This window comes from Strix aluco, chromosome 1 (genome assembly GCF_031877795.1).
Source record: "Strix aluco isolate bStrAlu1 chromosome 1, bStrAlu1.hap1, whole genome shotgun sequence".
In the NCBI taxonomy this organism is placed as follows: domain Eukaryota; kingdom Metazoa; phylum Chordata; class Aves; order Strigiformes; family Strigidae; genus Strix; species Strix aluco.
Genome location: NC_133931.1, coordinates 94,196,777 through 94,221,703, shown reverse-complemented (window position 1 = coordinate 94,221,703; position 24,927 = coordinate 94,196,777). Strand labels below are relative to the sequence as shown.

The 24,927-nt window shown below is 38.7% G+C and overlaps 1 long non-coding RNA gene across 1 annotated transcript; it reads left to right on the top strand.

Moving 5' to 3' along the window:
• Positions 1 to 4,834: 4,834 nt before the first annotated feature.
• Positions 4,835 to 23,543, top strand: LOC141933528 (uncharacterized). The gene is made up of 3 exons (XR_012626111.1): positions 4,835 to 4,893; positions 6,222 to 6,299; positions 23,487 to 23,543. It is a non-coding gene; the product is annotated as an uncharacterized LOC141933528 (long non-coding RNA).
• The last annotated feature ends 1,384 nt before the right edge of the window (positions 23,544 to 24,927 follow it).

The window sequence follows — 24,927 nt, the reverse complement described above, 5'->3', positions numbered from 1 at the left end:
TCTAAGTTCAGAGCAGCGAACAGTGACTGTTCATCTTCCTGGCTCTATTCAGAGAATCTGTCATGTGGAACATGTCAAGGAAACTGGAGATGCCGTCACAGAAGAAACTTTCCTGCTTCTGCATGAAACAGGAGAAGCCAAGGGCTCAGGGCCTAGTTCAAATCCTATTCTTTACCTTCGTTTTTCTTGAGTATACTTGAAACATACCAAAGAAAATCATCAGTAAGTTACATATTATAAAACAAAACAGACTTTTGTGCTTTATGGACATACTCCATTAGTCAGGTGATAAAACTCTCATTGACTTCAAAGGGTCAAAGCCTTATAAAGCAACTTCTAAGAGTCAGCAAACATAATTTTGCTAAAGTATTCATTTTGGGGCAGAGAATATATATGTATTCAAGGGGTAATAAACTCAAAAGGTGATTTTTCTTTTTTTTTTTTTTCAGAGAGATGTAAGTGTAAGAGTAGATAGCGGAGTCAGTATCAGCTTTTACCAGAATCCCAACATGTCATTTTCAATATTACAGGAGTGACTTCACCTCTGGCTCCTCTCTGACTTGTCTGACTCTGGGCCTGTGTTTGTGTGCAATCTTGCTTTTCTTGTATTTTCATTCAGGAGGCAAGCGCTATCTTGTATATACTAATGCCTGTCATCCTGCAGATCTGACTGGTTTCAGGCACCTGTTTTGCTTTTGATATTGACAAACAGCTCCCTTAAAAGAAGGCATCTTTATTTAGCAGTTGGAATAAAGCATGAGAGAAAAGGGGATTTTAGAAACACCAAAGAGCCTAAGCACATATTTAGTTAAATTTTGGTTAAGGTCCAGCTGGAACCAATCCACTTCATAGGGATATGCAGGAATAACACAGTCATGCTGATAGTCATCAAATGGCTTCTCACAGTCTTCACCCCACCCCCAAGGACGAACAACCTCTACCAACTGACACAATCAACTCTGAAAGAGTATCTCAGCTCAAATAACCTGATTTACAGGAGTGAGTTTAAAAAACAACAGGGATATTAATGGAAGTACTACTCCATTGTGGGAATACTCTCATCGGCAGAAGGTTAACCCAGGTGTTCAGATGTATGTGTCTGTCACCTGGCTGGAAGTGAAGATGCACTTCAAGACCTGAAAGTCACATGTCCAGTGCCTTATGTATAGTACAGAAACTTCCTATTAAGGTCAGATCCAAATACCACATTAAAAATTATTCAAAGGCACACCCGCATGTGTCACAGTCACATTCCTATTACATTGTGTAAGAAGAAAACAATATCTGGCAAAAATAAAATAAACAGATGCACATGAATGAAGGAGAACTGGTCACAGTACTTTCACATTTATCTGATATTCTAAGGTCAATTAAAATATGTGTTTGGTGTTATCATGGAAATGTCACATAGGGAAATATAATACTAGTTTACTTACAGAAAGTTGAAGAGGAGAACAGCTGTAAGTATGTCCTCAGCAGAGATGAAACAATGAAATAGGTATTGAGGATAAAAATATATTTTTTCAAAGTCTGCTTTCCACCTTATTTATTCTGTTCCACAGAAGTCTTTACTAGCTTTCATCATGGATATTTTCTCAGTAAAATGAAATACAATTACATTCCTGATGATGAAAATGTAGCAGCGAACAAGGTAAGTAGGTTTATTTTCTGTCCAACTGGTTGAGGAGAAGTTTCAAACCTGTCAGCTAATTTGGAATCTCAGGGGATGGAGGGAATTTATGGAGGTGAAGATTAATAACTATCCTCTATGCTATTCCTGACACACTGAAAAATACTTAAAACAGTGTTCGCATAGCTGTTAGGATCCTTGGGTTTTGAAGAGCTGCCCAAGGTAAGAATTTATTTCACATTTTAGGATGTAAGGAAAAGAATTTTTGTTTTCAGCAGAACATAAACCCTAAAGCAAGACACCTATGCACATACACAGATTTTCCCCTCCACTATAAATAGTCTTCAACATGTAAACTAATGCCCTGCTGATTCAGATTTGCTGAAAAAATGTAATTTCTATTTAAATCTTGTTAGGAAATTATAGAAGACTTTTGGGAAGTAAAAACAAAAATAAAAAGTTCCCACATGTATATTTTTTCAGAAAACAAACCCATGCCTGAAAAGAGGAAAAACAATTCTATTCCTCTGGGGAATTTCAAGTTCTGGCTGTTAAATGTCCACTAAGATAAAGGTTGGTAAGAAATTTATATTTTTGGATTATTGTCAATTGGTAATCAATTAACAACATAATTTATTTCTGAGTATTCAACTAACATGCAAAATCTGAAAGATCAGCAACTGTGCTTAACAATGATTCTTGTAATTTCTTGGGGTGTTTATGTTTTCTTTTTTTTTTAATCACCTTGTCTTCTTTGGTACTAATCCTGAATTCCTGCCATTTTTGAAACAAATCCTGTAATCTAGATTCATGTCAGCTTTGTTTAAATTTGTTCTCATCTCTTTTCTCCTACATGCAACAGGATCAAATGAATGGATCCCTACAGTTTTTCCATTAGTGACAGTAGTAATTAGAGATATAAAAAAGACTAAGATTGGTCAGCTTTGACTTCCATTCAGAGGTGAACAGTCCCAGTCAGATTTCATTGTGAATAGAGTTTTCAGGCACTTCTAAATTTTGAGGACCTCATTGGTTCCTTAAGGCTTCATTTTTGTTTCTTGGCTTTTGCAACTGCCTGTTAGTCTCCTTTAAATTGCATGAAATTCACTTTATCTTTTCAATCCAAAGAGAAATTGTTAGTAGTAGTATGAGTATTAGTGTTCTACACAGAAGTTATTTTTTTCCAACTGTGATTGGAGGGATAAAAGTTCCAGATACTTTATTCCCATTCACTTTAGACTGTGGCATCTTAAATAGGAGGTGATAGTTGTTCTGATCTCAGGAACATAGCCCATTAAATTCTAGAGCAACTCAGTTACACTTCAAGATTCACTAACAATGCCGTGGAAGCCCACACTGCTATCACATTACATGATTTTGCTCAGAAAACATATTTTAATTTAGTTTAAGTTATAACTGCAAGTGGTTTAGAGGACATATCTGTTGTTCTTTTTACAAATCTAACAAAATAATTAATTGTTAAAAAATCCCTTTTAAATCCAGCCTGGTATAGTTCATTTGTTACTTAGATTCCTTTCACACTGGATTTTTTATACTTCTGCTATGTATAGAATGACTTGAGAAATATGTAGTAGAGATTCCCATCACTGTCCATACTACTACATTGTCAAATAGCCTTGGCATTTCTGGTTTTCAAAGTGTGAATAATGTCAAATTTGCTCTTTAGAGATCTTCTGTTGATCTTTTCAGACATAATCTCCAAGTGCAGGTGGGCATGACATGTTTGGTGACACATTAAAACTATTTTACCAGATAAAGCAATGGATTCATAGAACATAATGACACTTGCAAAAAAGCCTGTACAGTTTTTTCTGATACTTTCCCTGGGGCCTTTGCTAACTCATTCTGTGATACAGTATTACCCACAAAACTTGCTCTTGAGTTACAGCTCAACAATGTGTCAAATTCAAGTTTTTTCTTCTAATTAAGTGGGCATTTAATCACTTGGAGCAACTACTCTAGCAGTGAAACCAGCTTCTAAAACTTACTAATATTCACAGGGCCTTCAGTAATGCTGACAACCTGTGCAGATTGGTGTAAGTATTATCCTCCTTATCCACAGGTAAGTCCACATCTTGCTCAAGCACTTTACAACTTCCGCAAAATTATTTTGGCTGTGGGTTTTTTGTAAGCTTCTGTAATAAAGATTTAGAGACTGTTCTTCTGATCAATACACATTCAGTTGCAGTGATCCTCCAATGTGTAGTCTGCCACAAGATAAACATATTAAGTCTGTATCACATGAATTGTATATATCACATATAACAGTTTCAAAACCACAACAAAATGAGCATCTTCCCCAATTAACACACTAGCACAAGGTTCTGATGGAAAGGGATGCTAACCCAGAATCCTGACTAAGTCCTCTTCTGACTATGAATCCTGACTATGTCTCTTCTGCTAGATGCCAGTGCTAGCAACAAAGGCTGAAGTGAATCAATCCCATTGTTCTGTCTTAAAAACAAAATATCACTAAGGCCTAAAGCCTCCCACTTGCAGTTCGTCCAGTTAATTTTTGGCTCTAGAAATTGAAACTAAACCATCTTAGTTATCGCTACAAATTCCTTTTTTCCATCTGCAATATCCTTTGTGAACTTGTACAACTATGTTTTATTTAGAGAAAATTGTACAAACAGCTCAAAATCAATCCATCATACATATGATCAACCTCACAAGTGCAAATAGAAGCCATCCTACTCATCAATCTGCTTGGCTTCGGTGATACCAAGATGTCGTGGTTTAAACCGAGCCAGCAGCCAAACACCACGCAGCCACTCGCTCACCCTTCCTTGCCTGGGGGATTGAGGGGATTGACTGGAGGGGTAAAGGGAGACTCATAGGTTGAGATAAAAACAGTTTAATAATTGAAATAGTATAAAAGATGTGGTGGTTTGACCTTGGCTAAATGCCAGGTACCTACCAAGTTGCTCTATCACTTCCCCCCCCTTCCCTTTTTTTTTTCTCAACAGGGCAAAGAGGGGAAAGAAAATAAGATAGGAAAAAAACCCAACCCTTGTGGGTAAAACAAAAGCAGTTTTAATATAAGCAAAGCGAAGCAAAGGTCCTCGCGCGGAAGCAAAAAAAAGAAAACAGATTTATTCTCTACTTCCCATTAGCAGGCGATGTCGGGCCTTCTCAGGAAGCAGGGCTCCGATACGCGTAGTGGTTGCCTCAGAGGACCAAGGGTGACCCCACCCCCCACCTCCTTTTTCCCAGCTTTATACTTGAGCAGACGTCATATGGTATGGAATATCCCTTTGGTCAGTTCGGGTCAGCTGTCCTGGTTGTGTCCCCTCCCAAGATCTTGCCCACCCCGTCCCACTGTGGGGGGGAAATGTCGGAAAGAGCCTTGGTGCTGTGTAAGCACTACTCAGCAGTAGCCACAACACCAGTGTGCTATCAACACCCTGCCAGCTCCCAACATAAAACACAGCACCATGAGGGCTGCTACAGGGGAAAACCAATTCTGGCTCAGACAGACCCCGTACAAAAGAATAACAATATTAGAAAGTATAAATGGGTAATGCACAATGTGATTTCTCACCACCCACTGACTGATACCCAGCCCGTTCCAGGCTAGTGATCCCAAAATACCAAGATCTCACAATCACAATCCTGGAAGCGAGAGAGAACCCCCTCCTTCCCGGCCACCCCTCTTTTATATACTGAGCATGATGTCACATGATATGGCATATTTCATTGGTCAATTTGGGTCTGGTGCTCTGGCTAGGCCCCCTCCCAGCTTCTTGTGCACCTGTGCACTAGCAGGACATGGGAAGTTTAAAAGTCCTTGATTTCTTAGCAACAACTAAAAACATCAACATTCTTCTCATACCTAATCCCATACTGAATCCAAAACACAGTAGTATTCTAGCTACTAAGAAGAAGAATTAACTCTAACCCAGCCAAAACCAGCACACAAGTAGCAAAGGGAGAGCCTCCTGTTGTCTGTTCTAGTCTAAAGAAAATCGCTTATGTTGGGACAAACTTATTTGTGAAACTATCTTGGTCAATATTCTGCTATGAGCCAGGCTGTGACCAATATGACCCTGCCATCATCTATTAGATTTTGGTGAAATCAGGTCTGGTCTACCAATATTACCAGCCTGATAAGATAGTTCTCAGAAGTCAACTCTGCAAATACAGCTGCCAGTCTACTCCAGTCAAACTCACTTTATGCAGGTACACAATCACCAAGTAGATATGCCTGTACAAAGGAAATGTTTCCTCTCTGAGCTTGTTGATTTTTAATTTAATTACCAAATCAAAGTCCACTTCCTATAAAGGCAGTGACTCTGCGACTTGGGGTAATCTTTTGCAAGCCTTACGCATTTTTCATTGTCAACTATTAAAAACTTATTAACATTTATACAATTCAGACAAATTCTAAGCACAGCAGCATGAACTCTGTATATGGAATCTCAGGTAATTAATATTATAGTTATTTAAATAAGCTGGCTAGTACTGACTTTTTCCCTTCTTCCTCAGAGTGAGAAAAAAAGTACTATTGCATTACTCGTAGTGGTGCAGAGACATTAATACAATACAAAGAGTTCTTTTTGCTTTGCAGGTGCCAATAAGCAACCTCACAGGAATATTCAAGAATCCTTGGTGTGTTTTGAGTTTTACTGCAGGAAAACTGTATGATGTAAGTGCCTTTCATTTCACTCTCTTTCAGCTATAGTGCCTTTAGTTGGCCTGCTTATACATATAAAACACACATGCCTCCTTCTCCTCTTAACTCAGCCTTTCTAAAATACTTAAGCAGAGTTTCAAACCAGCTTGTATACTACTACACATGCACAGAAAATATTAAAAGAACATTATGAAAGTTGCAAAGTCAAAAACTCTAAGTTGCCTTACTGGAACTCTATTTTTATAGGCATTATGATACTGCCTTTAGTTATACAATTACATACATTCTGTTTTTCCACAAGGCAACTTTAATTCCTTATCTCAGAATGCTTATTTTACAAGTTTCATAGTCTGTTAACATAGATTTTTTTCTTTTTCATTTTTATATAGAATTAAAGAAGTGAATAAAACCCCAGGATCTCCTTGTGTGGCATCATACAGATTGCTCATTATTGTTCACTAGCAGGCTTAAATTTTTTAGTTACAGAAAGGACATTCCTACCATTTCAGTTAATGAGTAGCAGTTAGTACTAGTAAGCTATCCACCTCCATATGGTCCACCAATAGAGAGGAAAGAGGGCATTATTTCAGGATTGGTGTAAGTGGATGTAGGACCAAATAGTAAAAAAATATTTGGGAGCATAACTGTTCCCTGCATTCTCATCTGTCTCTGCTGGAGCTCCCACCATTTTAATTTTTGTTGGCATGAGTAATCATGTAGCAACACAGTAAATTGGACCAGCTTGCTGATCTGACTGAAAGCTATCTCTGCAAAATAGTATCTAATGTCTGATTAGATCTGTGAGCTGCATCAGCTCTTACTGTGGGTCCATACTTGTTAGTGCTGAAGTAAGAATAGGGCAGCCAGAGGCAGGAGAGAATGCATGTTCATCCTTTTCAGTGGCAGTGTGATCTTAAATCCACTTGAAAGCACACAGTGACATACCCAAATGTTAGTGAGTTTCGCAACTACTTGCTGACAGCGGAAGAATGTTAACAGTCAAGAAACCTGGGTTCAGGTCTAAGTGCTACCAGGGTGTGCTCTAGTAGGCAGAGGACTTTGTTCACCACAGCTGGATGTTTACCATCCCCATCCACTCAAATCTGTCTTGCTGGTCCTCTTTCTTTTCTGTATAATCTTAGTATAGTCGTTGACTTTTTGCAAAACTAATATACGTCTTCAGTTGCAGTATTCTTCTTGCAGCTCCAGCCCCCCTCTTCCATTCTAAGTTTTTGGCTGTGGCTAGGAACCAGTTTCCTGCTCTGGTCAGCATGCTTAGCCATTCCCAGACTGCCACTGTTCCCCAATCCCTGTTCTGTTTAATTCTTTTAAAACACACATGATCACAGTCTCTTCTCCCATTCCCACTATCAACTTCCATCACTTCTCTGTTCGCTTCTTTGTCATCCTTGCTAGTTCCCATCTCCCAGTCTTTCATTCCTCCAACCCAAACTTCTTGCTCCAGTTTCTTCATTTAGTTAGTCTCAGGATGCCCTTCAACTTCCCATTCTGTCTCAGCCTTCCCAACTCCTAGCTGTCTTAATCCCAAATCTCCCTTTCCTGAAGCTGATTTCCTTTTCTCAATTTGCCAATAACAACAACAAGTTGCCTGGTCCCCAAAGTCCACCCAAACTCCCCCAGTCCAAGCTTTTGTTACGTTTTGGCATTTCAGACAGATTGCTTTTCCTTTCTTTCTGTATTTCATTCAGATTCTTTCTCTAGTACTGACTTGGCAGTATAAGAACACCAAGACCGCAGAGAAGTGTCTTCCCATTTTCACCTCCAAAGCTTGTTCCTGTAGTGCTCTACAGCAACTTGGAGTGGCAGCGACAGGGATTGTCCAGCTCAGCACCTCAGTGCAGAAAGACTCTTAAGACTGTAGCTGTCAAATTGTGGCAGGGCACTGCTGAGCATGTGCAAAGGGTGGTTCTCATAAAAGGCTTATCATTGTGGCGATTCATCAGGGAGATTACAAAAAGCTCATCCCTGACACAGAAGCTATTTTGCTGCCAAATTTTAAGTCCCTCACCCACATTAGAAATACATATGAGCATCTCAATTAAATGATTTCAATATTTTAAGCAGGATCACAACAATTTAAAATAAATGCATTGAAAAGAAGACATCACTTAACAACTAGTAATCTATTTATCGGGTCCTTCAGAGCAAAGTTAAGAAAATAGTACATAATATACTTTTTCCAGTGAGGTTTAGAAAAAAGCTGCTTTGTAGTCATCTAACATTTGTTGCTATAATGGGGAGAGGGAGACATTCCATTAGCCACTAATAAATAGTTATTTTACTTTGGAAATATTGTATAACTGTTTGTCACAACAGTTTTATTTCTATTTTAAGAGCATTACATGCTGATTTATTTTATTTACATTTGCATAGCTGAGAATACACAGATTGTCACTTACAGCATTTTATTTGAGAGATGGTTTCTTAAGAAGCATTCTGAATTCCTAAGTTCTTGTCAACTTGAGTCTTGTTACCTGACTGTATCCTAAGTGCTTGTTTACATGGAAGAGAATGCCCTTTATATGAATTATACCAGTTGCATAGCTATGTATTATAAGGCACTGTCTTATAAGGAAATTCCTCATTTTGGAAATGAAAGAGTGCTTATATTTGGTAGCTTGATAAATTATAGCTTATGTGATATCTTTTATTGGAGTCTCTCTAATGACCTATAAACCTGTTAAATAATTTCAAGCAAATTTAACAGAAGGATAGAGATCTCAGAGTTCCCTAAAATGTAGTGGAAATCAGCAGCAAGGTAGCTAAACCGATAATGTTGCTACCAAGGGAAAGACGTATTATTATGGTGTGAATGTTTAGGGTTAAAGGACTGAAACCAACAGAAAAGCAAGCTTCCTTAGTACTCCCCTTGCTCATGAAAGAATTTATTTCTACATAGCTTAACCCCCATCTCAAGCTACACAAACTAAATTTTAAAAAGTCATTTTTGTTATAGGCAGCGTCAGTAGTTGCTTGGCATGTTTCATTATGAGTTTATTTTCACTTGCCTGTTATTTTGAAACACTTAAAAGCCATCTGGACTCAAAATTGGACTTACCTTTTTTCAGAAGGTCTGTTTCAGTTTGAGCTTCTGGAGGAAGTTTCTTCTGAAACAAAATATAAAACTTTTGTGGGTTCCCCCCCTCCTCCCCCATCCCCCCCATCCCCCCCCCCCATGTTAGAATAAAACTAACTAACTAGCTGTTACATTCCAGTAATTTTGGGCAAAGAATTAAATTTGTCAAGGTTATTACTCTTCCTTGAAAAATTCGCCCAGTAATTATTAGGCCAAATGGCATTCTTTGGGAAAGCCTAGAGAGAGTTGCTAGCTAAATATAACACTCTTCTGTTTCACAGCTCCTTTGTGTGACTTCCCCTCCAAAGCATTTTGGCACATTCCTGCCCAAAGTTTTAGGAAAATCTAAATACTAAATGAAAGTACTCCTCCTTGTTGTGGTATATATTTTATATGTCTACACATAGAAATTCTATGTAGAAATACTGCTACCAAGCAGGAAAACTCATTTGCTGTCAGTGTTTCCCCAGCATTAACTTCAATCCTGTATTTTTTGGTCCATCCAAATTTAAGGGCTTTATTAGCATTATTGATTTTCAGGGATTTTAAGTATAGGTGCAGCTCACATTCAGGAATAATGTAAGGAACCACTGTTTAGGCTGAACTCTAGTAGCTAAGTTTTGTGGCAACCAGTTTCCCTCTTTTGAGTAAAGTGTTGTTAATGAGGATGCACAACTGGGATTTACATGTAGAATGTCACGTGAAAGCTTCCTGATAGATAGTGGATGGTTTAGGTTGGTAACTGAGGCCATCTGAGACATCAGCATTTTAATCAGACAGCTGAGTAAACTGACTGAGTAAACTTTTTGTATGTGATAACTTTTCCATCTGAGAAACTCCTGGAAATTTGGCCCAATGAAAAGACAGTTGGCTCAATGAAAACTGGATGTCACGTTAATTTTACTTGTACATCTGCTATACTGCTGTTATCTACATGATGTCAGTCAGCTTTCATGCAGTTTAAAATACATACCTATTTTATTGCAATTTTTAAACAAAACTGTAGTAACTATGGAGCTGAAGAGTGAAGAAGAAAAGAAGCCTACAGACATGCATCTAATTCAGCAAAAGTGAAATGTGTAACTCTCAAGGTTCAGAATAAGTATGTGCCAGCACAACATCACTTCAGAAGATAAATTCAGGTTCTGCTGCTCAGATCTCCAGTCATATTTCAGCTCTGCTTGTTGCCAGAAACTTGAATTAGGGTGAAAAAACACAGATTCTTTTTTAATCTCAGGTAATGTTGCTGGTCCAGGTTACAACAGCCTCACAGAGAGTTGTAATAGCACAACCAAACTGGGCAGTGAACTCCTATGCAAAAACAGGAATGAATGGCCCAGGGCAGGGGAGGACAAAAACACTTTAAGCTGTTTTTTCCACCATGAGAAAGGTTTGTGTACTAAAGCCTAAGAGGGACAACAGGAAAGATCATAGTAACAGATGGGCCATGAGGCAAACATCTCTTGGTCATTGCAGTAAGAGAACTATATGGGGAAGACCTAGATTCTTTACTTGATTTTAAATGGATAGCATTTAAGAAAGGAGTAAATATTTTGGAGAAAGTATGAAATAGTTCACACATACCGATAGGAGATGCATTGACAGGAGTCAATAGAAATGAATAGAGATTTTCACATTTGTTCTTGGGGGTTGAGACAACCTGTTCACCTTGGTGTGTGTTCACCTACTCTCCTTCAAAGTCTACCAGTTTTCCAGACTTCACCATCAACATGGAATTTAAAGCACTCTCAATAATAAAATCAGCTATTTCCTGAGGAGAGCTGTATCTGAGGAATGCCTGGACTAAATGTATTAAAGTGTTCCCGCAGAAGAAAATGATTCATTGTCTGGACACACCAGTATTCAGTTATGTACATAAACTTCAGAGCACATTTAAAGTTGAAAGGTGCTGTACAATGGGCACTGCATATTGGAAGCACTTTAGTCAAATGATATGAAGGTTTTTACCACTAATTGTGCTTCAGTCCCTACTATTACAATTTTCAAGACAATGCACTTTGTATGTAAATCAGCCATCTTGATTATGAAAATAAGTTCCTTTGAGCAGAAAGGCAACTGAAGTAAATTATCTTAAACTTGCACTTTTAATCCTTCCCTAGGCACATCAATTTTCAGAATAATCTGGGTATGCCCATTGATTATAAAGCATTTTGAAATATTGGCTCTTAAATCTGAATCATTGTTTTCAGGGCAAATATTCCTGAAAGAGCTCCTGCAGAATGCAAACAACACATATAAAAATTCTTTAAAATGGCAAGAATCAAATTCACACTATCCAAGTGCTGTTTGTGTTTGATGGCTTCAGCATGTTACCATAAGCCGCCTATTTATTCTGGTACTGGCTCGTCTCCAAACACTTTGGCTTGTAACTGGACTCCATTCCTGTTGTACAAATTATTTTATTTGGGTCACTACCTGCACTTGATTCCCCTCTTATCTCTTCTCAGGATCTTTCAACATACTGCTTTCCCTATAGAATTTGGAGTGCTGTGGCCAGATTTGAAACACATAATTATTCTAAGAAGGTTCAGCACTAAAATTTGGGCCAAAATATATTTAAAAAAACCCCAAACCTATGACAGTTTGATGTTACATGGGGTTTTTAGAGGAACAGTGCTTTTAGAGAGTCTTGTTCAGTCTCAGTTTTTTACCGTAAACTTTAGCCGAATCCTTAGTAGGTTAGAACTGTAGTACTGCAACACAGAATGCAATGGATATATATAATCACCACAATCCAGTTTTGTTATATATGCTCATTGGAGACAATTATAATAGGTAATTTGTATAGTACCATTACATATGTAACTTTTATAACTTGATGTGACATAAGAATAGGGGTAGAGAGAAACTTACTAAGTGGTGTCTGATAGGATGGTCCCCACTGACATGCTCCCTCACACTCTTCTTTTCTTGGGGAATAATGTAATAGTCTACGCTGTGATACAACAATGAGATGCAAGCTCCGGTCTGTACGTTCAGCACCATTTTATGCCAGTATTCTTCTAATAGTATCTTTCAGTTATGAAGAAAATTATCTATCTTCAGATGTATGCTTGGTCTTAGCAGGCTTTAGCAGCCATTTGAATGACCTTCCTTCAGTTTCTCAGCCTATTCCCATGATGCTATCTCATGTCTAGAGAATATTCCTGCGTATCAGCAGTGCCTTTGCAGTGTATCACACTTCCCTGGAATGGACTTCCATTGTAGAAGTAATGAAATGTATCTCTAAATATACATGTAAAAGACTCTGCGAGTCTTTGTACCTTTGTTGTGTTTTAACCCCAACCAGCAACTAAGTCCCACACAGCCACTCACTTGCTCCCTGCCAGTGGGATGGAGGAGAGAATTGGAAGAGTAAAACTGAGAAAACTTGTGGGTTGAGATAAAGACAGTTTAACAGGTAAAGCAAAAGCTGTGCGCACAAGCAAAACAAAACAAGGAATTCATTCACCACTTCCCATCGGCAGGCAGGCAGGAAAACAGGGCTCCATCATATGTAACTGTTACTTGAGAAGACAAATGACGTCACTCCAAACATCCCCTCTTTCTTTCTTCCCCCAGCTTTATAAAATGAGTATGATGCCATATGGTATAGAATATCCCTTTGGTCAGCTGGGGTCAGCTGTCCCAGCTGTGTCCCCTCCCAACTTCTTGCGCACCCCCAGCCTACTCCCTGATGGTGTGAGAAGCAGAAAAGGCCTTGACTCTGTGTAAGCACTGCTCAGCAATAACTAAAACGTCTCTGTATTATCAACACTGTTTCCAGCATAAATCCAAAACATAGCCCCATACCAGCTACTGTGAAGAAAATTAACTCTATCATAGACAAAACCAGCACACCCTTTGATCCAGAATAACTGTGAATAAGATGAATCAAGAACCAAGGTGGGAAAAAGATTCTCTAGAGGTTTGGGTTGCCCAGCAGACTATGAAAAAATATGCATTTGAAAAGGAAATATGCATAAGAGTGCACAAAGTGGCTAGAGCATGTAGATGACTCTTTAAGTGTGAGTTATATCAAACTGAGTGGAATGAATGGCTTTTTTTGCCTGTTCATGTCTCTGATCAGATGAGCACAAACACTAGTGCTAATGATTAGCCTTTTGCCCTTGGCTAGCAATTTTCCCAGAGTAGCATCATAACACATGCAGTCTAGAGACCAGCCACATGATTTGCTTGGGACAATTACATTTACATTCTCTCCTGAAAAATATGTGACTAGAGCCAAGCATAAAGACAGCTACATTCTCTATGACACCCACAATTTTGACAAAACAGTTCTCTGTTTGTTCCTGAACCATACTATGTTTCTTTCCTGGTATTTATTAAGTGACACAACTTCTAACCCATGTTTACTTCTCCATCCCCATCACTCGAAACTTAAAGGTACTTGAAAAAATCCTGAGATGGAATGATCTGTGTTTACAGTAAACCAGGATTATTTTGAAATAATAGACAATCCATTTTAGTAAGCAGCCCTCTGCAAATTTCTCCGTGATGACACATCTGGGAGTCAAAGCAGAAGTTAAGGCATAAACCTGGGATAGCTGCCAACATACACATGAGTATCAGGTATGCATCATAGATAGCTGCCATATTCACTGAGTCAGCTTCTATACCCTTTGATGTAGGTGCCTGAGTCTCCTTAGGTTGTTATGTAAGTCTTCCACAGATTCCAGCACCACAGGTAGCATGCAATTTAATGGAAAACTTCCTTATTCTTATGCAAAAAATATTTACCATTAGAATGTTGATATCATTCATTACATATCACAGGGAGGCCTTTGGAAACAAATAGATAATATAAGAAGTTGGGGTGTACTCACTGACCTCTGTAGCCTATTCATAGCCTCTGACACAATCAAGAGGCCATGATTCTAAGTGCAGTCATAACCCTAGAAGCACTGAAGAAGCATGGGTCTGGTTATTTATGTCATGGGAGTGATGTCATCATGCAAAAAAGGAAAAAAAAAAAAAAGAAGAAGAAAAAAGGGTTGAAGTCAAGCCAGAACTGATGAGCTTGTGTCCATGTGTTCAAATTTGCTCTGACATACTGAAGAATCTACTACAGAACTACAGGTGTAACCTTTGAGATATATTCTCTGACTTCCTTTTCTTCCCGTCTCCTCATATTTTCTAGTCTCTTCTGTCTTTCTCACCTTTTCAATCACAAACAGAATCTGCCAGTTTTCTTCCTCCACAGTCTCTTCACTCCCTTTGCTACCAATAAATACTCTCCTCCCCAACCTATCTTAACTACTTTTCTTCCTTTGCCCCACTTATTTGCTATCGATGCTTTTCTAATACTCCAGTCTTAGAAGAATAACTGCTTCATTGGCACAGTCACTTTTTCTTGGCAAGTTAACATAATGACTCATTTGTATACCTGTTTGTCCCTACCTGTGAGTTACTTTAAAGTTTTGGTGGAGTTTCTGGTCAAATAAAATACTTTTTCTGTAAGTGAATAAGGAAATTACAGTAATCTTCATTTGACTGCAATAGCAATTTCCTGATTTCATTTAACAATGACACATGAATTTTAAAATGGGGGTAGAAATCTTCTGACTTGTCAATGTAAGTGACCCAATTATGTAGCTCCTTTGGCACCTGGTTCAGCTAAGCAAAAATTACCATTTATATCTCCTTCTTTCTGGTTTTCAGAGAGAGAAACAGAAGTGGGAAGGGAGGGTAAAGAACCATGCAATAGAAAAGTGTTAACTCTGGGGGAGATCCTACCCACTTCATTAGTCCATGTGGCTTTTGGATACCTACCAGTTTAGGTGGTTCTTAACCTGTCCAGTACTGAGTCTAGAAATTAATTAGGAGGATATTCTTGCCAGTTGTCAGTACTCTATTCACTGCAGGGGGAAAGGGAGAGAAGCAGGGTGAGAACATGGCAGTAAGTAGACTTCATTGATTAAACAGAGGTTGTTTCTTATAATCTACTTGTTCGGCAGCCTGCTCAAGGTCAAAGAACTTTAAAAATGAGTGCTTTAAAGCTCTAATTTTGCAAGCTCATCTGGTGGGTTGATTCTTGATACAACATGAAGCCCCATTAACAGCAACGGAATTTTGTGCAGGTGTAAGAATCCTCCCAAGAGAATCAGCCCTGTAGTCAGCAGTAAAGCTCATTGTTGAAACAAATTATTTTTCAGTAACCAAGTATGTAATTATCCTACACATAATAAAATCTTCTGTACATCCTTTGGAGAATTATGATCCATCCACTGAAACATGTTGATTCCTAATGCCAGTTATAAAAGCTAAAACGCTGACATCACAAACAATTGCAGAGATGAACTGAAATACAGTTGTAAAAAAAGCTAATGGGTCATGGGTGTGCCATTTCAGTAGTGCTGGTAGATAAAATGTGTTTGTACTATTTCAATCTGTAATTAGGGGGAATACAGTTTTCCTGAGAGCTAGAATCATTGTGGGGGCTGAATTCTATTCTCAGTCTCTTCACTTTCCAGAGGAGCAGAGACTGTGCTTTTGAAAGTGGATAGGAGCCTCCTCCCCTCCCCCTTGGCTTAGTCATTTTCTCTGACTTTGCAGAATTGTGACTTATGCAAAGTCATAGAGGGCCAACGTCAGAGCTGCAAATAGTTCTTCCATCCCCCTGTTCTGACTATTAGATCACTGTTCTAACAGTGCACTGGATCAAAGGTAGGTGTGTTTTGAGGAACCTTCCTTATCAGACATTTAATATCCTTTAATACCATGTTGCAACTAAATTGGCATGCTCATAGAGTAAGACTCCTTTGAGAAAGCCCTAACTAGCAAGCCAAGGGAAAGTCACTTATTAAAAATGCACTAAATAGATCACAAGTATTTCTCTTATCATTCCCTAATATTTTAGATAAAGGATCTTTAGCTAAAGATAGTAGGGAATGTTTCAAAAATTCCCAAAGATTTTCTTCTAAAAATAGGATTTAAGATTCATGCATGATCATTATATTCTCCATTTTCTGCCTCATACAAATTACATCAAGATACTTTATAGGTTGCTCGGTTAAATTTTGTTTACATTTTTTACAATAAGCATGGTGAATTGGTAAATCTACGAATATTTCCCTAACATCCAGATGGCTGTTGTAATTTGATCTCTGAAATACTGCCAAAACGTTTTCATCATATTTATCCTTCGCCAAGGGCTGGTAGCCATTACAAGTAACAGTTACTACATGAGTAAGATAAAATTTGATCTGGCTTAATTTCTTCTCACTCTAGGCATCTAAAAGTTAGTTATTTACTCTGAGCTAGTCATATAGGTCTGCCTTACAATCAAGGGATAGAGTTAGGAATTTCAGAAAGGACTCGGCTGATGCCCTTCAAACATTTATTCTACATTTCGATTAATCATTGTTGGGAAGTGCCAGTCTCTGTTGACTATAGAGGGAGCCTTGACAACTCACTTAGACAGGTAGAGTCTAGCTTTTATATGATTAATATTAGTGAGCTGAATCCCACCCTTACAGAGATCAGAAAGACAGCAGCCTATTGCTTCTTAACGCTTTCTCTTCTAATCCTTTTGTGGATGTCACACGAGCATATTATTCCAGCTGTGTTCATGTTTGTAACTTTAAAAAATAAAAATAGCATAAAAATATCCATAACCAGAAACCTTGCTGCTTTCACAGATGTGTTTTGTAAGACAAATAACCAAAATCCTTATCCTGTTTGTTTTAGTCCTCGATATTCTCAATCGTCTCCGTTTAATCTTGAATTCTTTAAAAAGAGCTTTTGTAAGGATATCGAATGATGGACATGATGCCAGTTTTGCCTTCAAGAGCTGTGTTTGAAGAATATTAACTGTGCATGTGCACCATATATAGAACAGACCATTTCAGATCTCTGTGAATGTTAACCAAAGTATCTATTTTTCTTAACCATTCTGTACATCTGAAAACTATCAAACACAGCTGATCCATTCATCTTAAAAAATGGTGACACAGAGATGCCTAAACTTTGGTTTAGGCACCCTACCAAGGGATGCATTATTATTCCATACATTTATATATAAAACCATTGCAGAATAGGAATATAAAAAGGATCCATCATACCAGTAAATTGTGCTTGAACCTAATATATTAGTGAGACATTTGAGTTTTATCACTCATGTCTCTGTGAAAGTACAAATGGAGCCAGAAGCAGGATTTGTCTGACCAGAAATAGATGTCAACAGTGTCTATCTTTGAGCTTTTTGTCTAGACTTCTTTTATAATCAGTGAGAGAGAAAATGACACTCCCAGACATGATTTACTTAAACATAAGGTAGATATCTAAAATAGGTCAGATAAATTATTCCCTATAAATTCTCTTTCTTTTTAGACTAGAGTGAGCCCAATATCACTAGCTCAGATATAAAAGCTTATATTGTAGAATTAGGTGAGATTGATCATAAACCTTGCTGAAGCATTAGGGTTTCATTATTAAAGGTGGGATTTTGAGAGAAACTGATGGGCATTAAGGCAATGGGAGAAACATTAAGTCTTGTTAGCCCCTGACAAGCTAAATCAATCACTCAACACTGAAGGTAGGGGGAACTTTCTGGAGCACAGAACCAGTGTCAAAAGATTTTGATGAGATGCTGGCATACAGAAAGGCAAGATTTCTGAACAGCAAAACATCTACCAAATTGTTTGCTCTATTAAGCTTCTGAGTAAATGTATTTATTTTATACATCTTTCAAATTCTCTATATACCTCTCCACACACCTCAAAAGGACTGTCAGGTACTGACAAAGAAGGAGCCTGTCACAGGCTGGATGATAATAGTGAGTCATAAAACAGATAATGGTATGTGAGTGAACAGATTTTGTTTTGTTCACAAAGACAGACATGGAAACATTGGTCAGTAAAGACAGATTTAACATTATACTCTGTGTTATTTTATCTTGGACTTAACATGCCAAAGAGTTGCAAAGAGGATGAATTTGGTCCATTTTGGTGACACTAAGCTATTTGTGAAGTGTGCATATGAGATTGTATATCAAGAAAGAAAGGCAATAAGGAAATTGTTTGTAATTATTTTTAAATATATTCAAAATAATTCACACTGAAAGCAAATCCATTAAGAGAACTTCCTTGAAGTATCAGTAAAATTAAAAGTACTTAATAATGACAAAGAAGTAACTTGAAGTATATTTAATCCATCTTTTACTAGCAACAGGAATTTTTCCTATATTATGCTAAAACTGGACAGTATGTATTAAAACATCAGGACTAATTCCTGTGTTATTAACATTACTTTGATATAAACAATATTGACCAGAATAGAAATGGCAAGTTTTGGTAGCAGGAGGGCTGCAGGGGTGGCTTCTATGAGAAGCTGTCAGAAGCTTGCCCTATGTCCAATAGAATGAAAGCCAGCCGGCTCCAAGATGGACCCACCAATGGCCAAAGCTGAGCCCATCAGTGACGGCGGTAGCGCCTCTGGGATAATATATTTAAGAAGGGGAAAAAGTTACTGCGCAACAGCAGCTGGGAGAGAGGAGTGAGAATATGTGAGAGAAACAATCTTGCAGACCCCAAGGTCAGTGAAGAAGAAGGAGGAGGTGCCCCAGGCGCCAGAGCAGAGATTCCCCTGCAGCCCATGGTGCAGCCCATGGTGGGGCAGGCTGTGCTCCTGCAGCTCATGGAGGTCCATGGTGGAGCAGATCTCCACCTGCAGCCTGGGGAGGACCCCACACCAGAGCAGGTGGATGTCCGAAGGAGGCTGTGACCCCGTGGGAACCCCACGCTGGAGCAGGCTCCTGGCAGCACCTGTGGCTCTGTGGAGAGAGGAACCCACGCTGGAGCAGGTTTGCTGGCAGGAGTTGTGACCCCACAGGGGATCCACACTGGAGCAGTCTGTTCCTGAAGGGCTGCATCCCATGGAAGGGACCCACACTGGAGCAGTTTGTGAAGGACTTCAGCCTGTGAGAGGGACCTGTGCTGAAGATTTTAATGGAGGCCTGTCTCCCATGGGTGAGACCCCATGCTGGAACAGGGGAAGGGGGTGAGGAGTCTTCCTCCTGAGGAGGAAGGAGCGGTAAAGACAACATGTGATGAACTGACACAACTCCCACTCCCCATCCCCCTGTACTGCTCAGTGGGAGGAGGTAGAGAATTCAGGAGTAAAGTTGAGTCCAGGAAGAAGGGAGAGGTGGGGGGAAGGTGTTTTAAGAATTTTTTTAATTTCTCATTATCCTGCTCTGACTTTTGATTGACAATAAATTAAATTAATTTTCTCAAATTGAGACTATTTTGCCCATGATAGTAATTGCTGAATGATTTCCTTATAGCTAGCACATCCACTAGTACAGGGGTGGTGGTCATTTGTAGGGATATCCTTTCAAACCTATGAAACGATAAAAGAAAACTCAAGGAAACTCATGTAGGTAATTTTATTTAGCAGATATGGAAGGAAAGGTTGGAATAATTGGTTGGTTGCAGACAGAAACTGACATACTGAGAATGAATGAAATGGCTTGAAAAGTGGGAATATGCCTGCAAGGCATTCTTAAAAAAAAATTAACTTATTCTTGATGTGATAGCAAAGAAGGAGCCAGTGTGGAGAATCTAAAAGAAAGGAAGCCTAGAAAAATGGTCTGCAGCAGTAGTACGAATATTGTTTCTGCTAAGAGCAGCAGAAAAAGGTTGTATTGTCTGAAGGTAAAGATTATGAGAATTTGGAAAAGAGTTATAACTTTGTAGCTATCTACAGGCTCCAGAAATAATATGCAAGATGGAAACTTAATCTGATTTTTGGACCTAAAAAGCTGTCTGCATCACCTGCCTGTCTGATATGCCTGGTGATCACATTATTCACAGCAGTTCTAAATGGGGAAAGTTGCAAGGACTCACTAGGGAAGAGAGGAGTGTGTGACATGCTTTAGTCATACTGCATTTGAGCTGATAGCTATCAGAAGATGCTGAAGTTGAGAGACAAGCCAAGATATTATGGATGAAGTAGAGGTATAAATTCGTATCTCTACATGGAGATGGTAGTTAAACTTGAGCTTGTGAATGAGACTACTGAGACACAAGCAGACAAAAATAAGAGAGAGGAGCCAAAGTCAGAACTCAATGCAATCATTTATGAAGGCAGAGGATCCTTGAAAGTACAGACTAACAGAGTGATTGGTAACAGAACCCAGAAAGCACAAAGTTGCTGAAGTCACTGAAGCTAAGGAAGGAAAAGAATTCAAAAGCAGAGTATTGCTATTGTGTTAAGGGCAAGAGACAAGTGAGGGTACTGGTTTTGAGCCTTAAGCAGATGTAAGTCAATATAGCAATACTGACTGTAGCTTCAATTGAATGGAAAGGTGAACAGAAAGGTTCTGACAGCTCAGCTGAACTGAAAGGAGGATGGAATCAGGGCATGAGACTCCTGACGGCAATTGCAGTGTGAACTTAGAGAGTGGAAAGGCAGGGGAAAGACTGGATTTTTTTTTAAAGTGGGAGAAAATAAAACATAATCTTTATTGTGAAAGGAAAGATCAAGAAGATGGAGAAGTGATGAGAAAAACAGGAGGGCAATATGAATGGATAAGTGCACCCTGATCTGCAAGGAGTCACTAATAGGGTCAGAGAAGGTCAGCAGATTAGAAATCTTAGTATGAAGAAGATGTAGTTGAAGTAAAGGAAGAACAGACTAGCCAAAATGAGGGAAAGAGTGCCTCATAGTTTGTCAATTTTCTCTTGGATTAAACCAGTGACTTCCATTATAGAGAAACAAGTAAAACCAGAACTGAATAAAGGCTTAAGAAGCAAGCTACAAATAAAAAGAAGACATCTAGAATATGGGAGTGGAAGTCTGTTGAACTGGAGAAGTAGAGTTGTTCCATTTGAAGACAGCAGAATTGAAAAGGGGAAAATATATTTGTAGTACAGGAAGTCAAACTGTTCACAGAAATTCCCACTGGAGATACCATGCAGCATGAACAGAGGAGGCAGATAATGAGTCTGGCCAAGAAGCTGGCATGCTGCAGTAGCTCACGTCTTCTGCAACACATACGAGAAAGATTTCATATTTTCTTCAGATCTTTGTAAATAATATTGACCATCTTGGGGCTCAGTGTAGCTCCTTGATGAATACACAAATAACCTCCACACTAGGGTGATAGCTCACCATTTACGACCATGTACTCTTACCATGTTTTTAATCTACTTAATGCAAGCTTCTTTGATTTTTTGTTTTGAGCAGAAATTAATTCAATGAGAGTGCTATGCAAGACTAAGTTAATTTCCCTGCAGAAATCTCAATATATGATGTCATCACATCATTGTCAGCAAAATTTGTAATCCCTAAAAAAGTTACTTTTTTTTAAACAAGATATACATTCTACAAGTCATGTTCATTTTGGATTAATAAATGTAGTGACTTCTAAAAATTGTTAGAACAGACTCTTCTGACAGTTTTGTTTCCACTGACTTGCCTATGGACCACAGGATTTTAAAGTACCTTCTGAAGACTGATAGGTCAAACACTTCAGCTCCTTTGGAGTGTGGGTAACTGCAGATAACTCTGTGTGATACTCACCCTGGCTTTGCTGGAATGTGAAGAGTCTGGTTTTCTAATGGGGGGGTGGGGGTGGGGGTGGCGGGGGCTGTGTCTGCCTTTTCGCTAATTCTACCTTTACCTCCTACTAAAGGAACAGAATAGCACAGCAAGAGGGAACATTATGTTGCATGTTCCTGCCATCCTGCTGGGAAACTGGGTGATGCCTAGTCACTATAAAGGCAAACCCAATGCAAATAGTTTGTATTTATATTAAAATAAGTAATCACATCCAATTTTTTTGGAGGACAGCAGGTAGCCTGTGTCTTAATTATGGATGCAGTTACAAAGGAAGCAGATAATAATTTTTTCCTGTTAGCTCTCTTGTTCATTTTTATAAAAATAATCAGTCAATCATGTTACAACACTTCTTCAACTATAAGTGCTGATTGTTAGCCTATAGCAAATCAAGGAAGGACATCTAATGCATTACTTGACAACCATGAACAATTTTTTATAGCTGGAGAAACCACAGTGGCTGATTCTGCTCATTCAAATCCCTATTTTAAGATTTGCCTCTTCCATGAAAACCACAGAAATTGAGTCAATATTAAAAAAAAAAAAAAAACAACCCACATCTGTTAACTGTTCTCTATATGCTTGAACAGAATAACCAGGTGGCATTATTGCTATAAACCTTGAACCACATTCTCTCTGTTCCATTTGTTCCATTTCCTTGATGTAGTTGGAACTTAACATGTACAGGTACAGCTGACTACCATTTGCAAATGGTCACTTGCAAGAACGGAGTCTTAGATGATAAAACCATGAGACTGGTATAGGATCTGATAATGAAAAAATGTAAACAAGGATAGTTTCACTGACTGCTATTTATGTTACCTTCCTATCACAGTAATACATGCTTTGTCATCAGTCAGATTTTGAATCCTTCCTGCAAAATTAGAAATTACTAAACGTTCAAAAAACAACCATCAATTATTCCAGGTTGATCTTCATATGTACTTGGCATTGTTTAGTCCCATAAATTTTCCCTCATTGAGTAATATTTGCAGGATTTTTTATTTTAGAGTCATGTGTGTTCCTCCAGCTGCTCAGTAACAAGTATGCTATGGCACATGCTTTGGCCTCATTCTTAGCATGTGCCCCAAATATTTCTATTTTCTTTTCTGGATAGCTTTGGAAAGATGGGCCTGCTAAACTTTCTGATGAATGTGGGTGTGTAATACCTAGTACTTTATTCAGGCGTTTGATTTTGAAGAGGCTTAGACATTTGTTTTAACCCCTTCTTTCTTTCTAGCTTTCACATACATATATTATGGCAGAATAAATTTTCAACTGGAATTAATAGATAGTTCCTTAAGTTCTAGGTTGTTGATAACCAAATCTTGTTTAAGCTTGTAAATATAGATGATAACATTGTAAAATATCCTTTCAGATATTTTCTTGGCTTGCATTGGTATGTTAGCTCAATGCTTAATAAGAGTCAGAAAAGTAAATCACATGTTATGAATTGTTAGGGAAATACTAGAGAATACAACAAAGAACATCATATGCCTCCATGTTGAACTTGTTTCTAGGATACTGTGTGAGGACCTGCTGACCTCTTCTGCCAATACCGCTTCCTCCAGAAGGGGGACAGTAACTGGAAAAGGTTTAGAGAAGGGCTAAAAGAACATCGGAACAGCTTCTGTACAAGCAGCAAACAGGTAGGTTAGCACTCTTCATCCTGGAAAAGATATTTGAGAAGGAAATGTCTGAGTTTGATAAAATCCTTAGTGGCACAGAGAAGGTAGGAAATTATTAATTATTCACTGTCTCTTCTGATACAAGAATTAGAAGGCAACAAAAGAAGGTGGCAGACTCAAACCAAGGAGGAAGAAGTGATTCTTCACAAAGCATGTAGTTAAGCTGCAGAGCTGTGAAACAGTGAGAATTACTGTTTACATTAAAACTGTCTTGGGCTTAGGGTGTCTCTAAGCTGCAAATTAGAAATACAGAATCACATAGGTTGGCAGGGACCACCTTCTAGTCCAACCCCCTGCTCAAAGCAGGTCCAGGTAAAGAAGATTGTCCAGGACTGTCCACATGGATCTCGCATATCTCCAAGGTGGAAATTCGACAACTGCTCTGGCCACCTGCTCATGTCTGACCACCTTCTTAGTAAAAATCCTTTTCCCTGTATTGGGTGAGAATTTCCCAGGTTTCATGCTGTGTTTGTTGCCTCTTGTCCTTCCACTGTGCACCTCCAAGAAGAGAGTCCCTGCCTGAGATATCTTGTAGGTGAGCTGGTCTCCAGCTGTTAATAAGTTGGTTCCCAGCCTGCACTGCTGTGTGGGGTTATTTCATTCTTGGTGCAGGACTTTGCCATTATTGAACTTCATGAGGTTCTTCTCAGTCCATTTTTCTAACTTATCTAGCTATAAAAATACATAGGAGGCAGGCATCTTATTCACTATCCCTGGTTTGCTATCATCTGCAAACTTGCTGATAGTGCACTCTATCCCATCATTCAGCTTGTTAATAAAGATGTTGAATGGTCTTGCCACTGGTATTGACCCCTGAGGAATAATCACTAGTAACTGGCTGTCTGTTGAGACTTCTTACTGCTGATCATTGAGCTTCAAGCCCCATGGTCCAGCCAAATTTTTACCCATCTTATCATGCACTTATCTAGTCCATATCTTACTGATTTGCCTATAAGGATACTACTACAGGAGACCATGTCAAAGACCTGCTAAAGTCAGAGTGTACAACAATTACTGCTGTCCCATTATCCACCCAGCCAGCTATCTCATAGAAAATCAGTTGGACATGGCTTGCCCTTGTAAATACATTCTGGCTGTTCCAGTCACCACCTTCTTCTTGTGACTAGAAATGCCTTTCAAGAGGATTTGCTCCTTGACCTTCCCAAGGACTGAGGTGAGGCTGGCCAGTCTGTACTTCCCCATACTTCTTTTCCTTCTTAAAGACAGTTATGATGTTTGCCTTTTCTCAATAACCTTAGATGCCCTTGATCTC